Raw genomic sequence first — 5,000 nt, 5'->3', positions numbered from 1 at the left:
GCTTGCCTCGACCACCATCGGCACACGCTCGGCCCTGGTGCGGTCGGTTGCCTCGAGCACCATCGGCACACGCTGGGCCCTGGTGCGGCAGGTTGCCTCGAGCACCATCGGCACACGCTGGGCCCTAGTGCGGGCGGTTGCCTCGACCACCATCGGCACACGCTGGGCCCTGGTGCGGGCGCTTGCCTCGACCACCATCGGCACACGCTGGGCCCTGGTGCGGGCGCTTGCCTCGACCACCATCGGCACACGCTGGGCCCTGGTGCGGGCGCTTGCCTCGACCACCATCCGCACACGCTGGGCCCTGGTGCGGCAGGTTGCCTCGAGCACCATCGGCAGACGCTGGGCCCTGGTGCGGCAGGTTGCCTCGAGCACCATCGGCACACGCTGGGCCCTGGTGCGGGAACTTGCCTCGACCACCATCGGCACACGCTGGGCCCTGGTGCGGGAACTTGCCTCGACCACCATCGGCACACGCTGGGCCCTGGTGCGGCAGCTTGCCTCGATCACCATCGGCACACGCTGGGCCCTGGTGCGACAGGTTGCCTCGAGCACCATCGGCACACTATCGGCCCTGGTGCGGGCGGTTGCCTCGACCACCATTGGCACACGCTGGGCCCTGGTGCGGGCGCTTGCCTCGAGCACCATCGGCACACGCTGGGCCCTGGTGCGGGCGGTTGCCTCGAGCACCATCGGCACACGCTGGGCCCTGGTGGGTTTAGGCACATCTTCAAATTTCTGCCGTGCCAATGCCATTTTTATGGCTTGTAAATTCATACAATGGTCCCCTAAGCCTTCACGTGAAGTTTCGTTGGAGGATGACTCGTTTTCTATTTTTCACGATTTTCGAAACTTTTTGCGGTTCGGGATTTTTTAAAATTTTTTTATAAGGATTTTTGGCCCCAAATTTTGTAGGCATGATCCTTCTATTTTTGTTGGCATGCACAAAAAAATTCAGCTAAAAACTCGAAGTAGAGAAGATTTTGTGACCGTTTGAAAAAAGTGTCCCCATTTCAGACACTTTAACGGCTACTGGTAGCAAACCTGTAAAATCTCAAATGCTCTTTAAGGGGGTGTGAATTCTCAGAGGTTTGATGAGGGATAGGGGGCCAACACAAGGCCAAGTACCAGCACCCATCGTACATCATGTGCGCACACCCCCCCGGCCCCCCTCCCAATCGCCGGAACCCCAATGCCGCCGGTCAGGTTCTCCGGCGGTACTCCGGCGATGCTCCGGCGATGCTGTCCCGAGTGAAAAAAATGCGGCACCAGCACATGCTGGAGCCAAGCATGGGCACCGTGGCTCAAAATCGAACTTCGGCCAAGGCCTCGACCATCAATGGCACATGATGACGCATGGTGATGGCACATGCATCGACCATCATCGGCATAGGCTGCCCTTCGGTACGGGCACTTGCCTCGACCGCCATCGGCACAAGCTGGGCCCTGGTGTGGGTTGTTGCCTCGATCACCAGCGGCACATGCTGAGCCTTGGTGCGGGCGGTTGCCTCGAGCACCATCGGCAGACCCTGGGCCCTGGTGCGGCCGGTTGCCCCGATAACCATCGGCACACGCTGGGCCCTGGAGCGGCCGGTTGCCTCGATCACCATCGGCAAAAGCTGGGCCCTGGTGCGGGCGCTTGCCTCGACCACCATCGGCACACGCTGGGCACTGGTGCGGGCGCTTGCCTCGACCACCATCGGCACACGCTGGGCCCTGGGGCGGGCGGTTGCCTCGATCACCATCGGCACACGCTGGGCCCTGGTGCGGGCGGTTGCCCCCAGCACCATCGGCACACGTTGGGCCCTGGTGCGGGCGCTTGCCTCGACCACCATCGGCACACGCTGGGCCCTGGTGCGGGCGCTTGCCTCGACCACCATCGGCACACGCTGGGCCCTGGTGCGGTCGGTTGCCTCGACCACCATCGGCACACGCTGGGCCCTGGTGCGGGCGCTTGCCTCGACCACCATCGGCACACGCTGGGCCCTGGTGCGGCAGGTTGCCTCGAGCACCATCGGCACACGCTGGGCCCTGGTGCGGCAGGTTGCCTCGAGCACCATCGGCACACGCTGGGCCCTGGTGCGGTCGGTTGCCTCGAGCACCATCGGCACACGCTGGGCCCTGGTGCGGGCGCTTGCCTCGACCACCATCGGCACACGCTGGGCCCTGGTGCGGCAGGTTCCCTCGACGACCATCGGCACACGCTGGGCCCTGGTGCGGCAGGTTGCCTCGAGCACCATCGGCACACGCTGGGCCCTGGTGCGGTCGGTTGCCTCGATCACCATCGGCACACGCTGGGCCCTGGTGCGGGCGGTTGCCTCGACCACCATCGGCACACGCTGGGCCCTGGTGCGGCAGCTTGCCTCGAGCACCATCGGCACACGCTCGGCCCTGGTGCGGTCGGTTGCCTCGAGCACCATCGGCACACGCTGGGCCCTGGTGCGGCAGGTTGCCTCGACCACCATCGGCAGCCTCGACCACCATCGGCACACGCTGGGCCCTGGTGCGGGCGCTTGCCTCGACCACCATCGGCACACGCTGGGCCCTGGTGCGGGCGCTTGCCTCGACCACCATCGGCACACGCTCCGCCCTGGTGCGGCAGGTTGCCTCGACCACCATCGGCACACGCTGGGCCCTGGTGCGGGCGGTTGCCTCGACCACCATCGGCACACGCTGGGCCCTGGTGCGGTCGGTTGCCTCGAGCACCATCGGCACACGCTGGGCCCTGGTGCGGGCGGTTGCCTCGAGCACCATCGGCACACGCTGGGCCCTGGTGGGTTTAGGCACATCTTCAAATTTCTGCCGTGCCAATGCCATTTTTATGGCTTGTAAATTCATACAATGGTCCCCTAAGCCTTCACGTGAAGTTTCATTGGAGGATGACTCGTTTTCTATTTTTCACGATTTTCGAAACTTTTTGCGGTTCGGGATTTTTTAAAATTTTTTTATAAGGATTTTTGGCCCCAAATTTTGTAGGCATGATCCTTCTATTTTTGTTGGCATGCACAAAAAAATTCAGCTAAAAACTCGAAGTAGAGAAGATTTTGTGACCGTTTGAAAAAAGTGTCCCCATTTCAGACACTTTAACGGCTACTGGTAGCAAACCTGTAAAATCTCAAATGCTCTTTAAGGGGGTGTGAATTCTCAGAGGTTTGATGAGGGATAGGGGGCCAACACAAGGCCAAGTACCAGCACCCATCGCACATCATGTGCGCACACCCCCCCGGCCCCCCTCCCAATCGTCGGAACCCCAATGCCGCCGGTCAGGTTCTCCGGCGGTACTCCGGCGATGCTCCGGCGATGCTGTCCCGAGTGAAAAAAATGCGGCACCAGCACATGCTGGAGCCAAGCATGGGCACCGTGGCTCAAAATCGAACTTCGGCCAAGGCCTCGACCATCAATGGCACATGATGACGCATGGTGATGGCACATGCATCGACCATCATCGGCATAGGCTGCCCTTCGGTACGGGCACTTGCCTCGACCGCCATCGGCACAAGCTGGGCCCTGGTGTGGGTTGTTGCCTCGATCACAATCGGCACATGCTGAGCCTTGGTGCGGGCGGTTGCCTCGAGCACCATCGGCAGACCCTGGGCCCTGGTGCGGCCGGTTGCCCCGATAACCATCGGCACACGCTGGGCCCTGGGGCGGGCGCTTGCCCCCAGCACCATCGGCACACGCTGGGCCCTGGTGCGGGCGCTTGCCCCCAGCACCATCGGCACACGCTGGGCCCTGGTACGGGCGGTTGCCCCGAACACCATCGGCACACGCCGGCCCTTGGTGCGGGCTCCTGGCTCGACCACCATCGGCACACGCTGGGCCCTGGTGCGGGCGGTTGCCTCGAACACCATCGGCACACGCCGGCCCTTGGTGCGGCCGGTTGCCTCGACCACCATCGGCACACGCTCGGCCTTGGTGAGGGCGCTTGCCTCGACCACCATCGGCACACGCTGCGCCCTGGTGCGGGCGCTTGCCTCGACCACCATCGGCACACGCTCGGCCTTGGTGCGGGCGCTTGCCTCGACCACCATCGGCACACGCTGGGCCCTGGTGCGGGCGGTTGCCTCGACCACCATCGGCACACGCTCGGCCTTGGTGAGGGCGCTTGCCTCGACCACCATCGGCACATGCTGGGCCCTGGTGCGGGCGCTTGCCTCGACCACCATCGGCACACGCTGGGCCCTGGTGCGGGCGGTTGCCTCGACCACCATTGGCACACGCTGGGCCCTGGTGCGGGCGGTTGCCTCGAACACCATCGGCACACGCTGGGCCCTGGTGCGGGCGGTTGCCTCGACCACCATCGGCACACGCTGGGCCCTGGTGCGGGCGGTTGCCTCGAACACCATCGGCACAAGCCGGCCCTTGGTGCGGGCGGTTGCCTCGAGCACCATCGGCACACGCTGGGCCCTGGTGCGGGCGGTTGCCTCGAGCACCATGGGCACACGCTGGCCCTTGGTGCGGGCTCTTGCCTCGACCACCATCAGCAGAAGATTGCCCCTACGTCGAACACCATCGATACATGCCGGGCCTTGGTGTGGGCACATGCCTCGAGCTGGTGCGGGCGGTTGCCTCGACCACCATCGGCTCACGTTGGCCCTTGTTGCGGGCACATGCCTCGACCACCATCGGCACCTGCGCACCCTCGGTGTGGGATTTGCTTGTTTGGAAAAAGTGTCCCCGTTTCAGACATTTTAACGTCTACTGGTAGCATATCTGTAAAATCTCTAATGCTCTTTAGGGGGTGGTGGTCCGGCACCCCCTCTCCCCCCCCCCACGGGGGGAGTAGGTGTGCGCGATGGGCCTCCCATTGCGTGCACCCCGGCCAACGTCCCTCGAACGAAATACAGGGCGTGCATGCCTTCCGGCGATTTTTGTCCGGCGACTGGTTGCTCCGGTGACCGGCAGGCGCCCATGGCCTCGATCGGTTGGCTTGCATGCAAAAAAAGGGAGCCGAGCTCCAGCCCGTGCACGCGGCGGATGCTGCCCTAGACCCCAGACCA

Source organism: Durio zibethinus, unplaced genomic scaffold, assembly GCF_047325235.1.
Source record: "Durio zibethinus cultivar Kanyao isolate XHJ-2024 unplaced genomic scaffold, ASM4732523v1 HiC_scaffold_2, whole genome shotgun sequence".
Taxonomy (NCBI): domain Eukaryota; kingdom Viridiplantae; phylum Streptophyta; class Magnoliopsida; order Malvales; family Malvaceae; genus Durio; species Durio zibethinus.
This window is presented reverse-complemented; position numbering follows the sequence as displayed.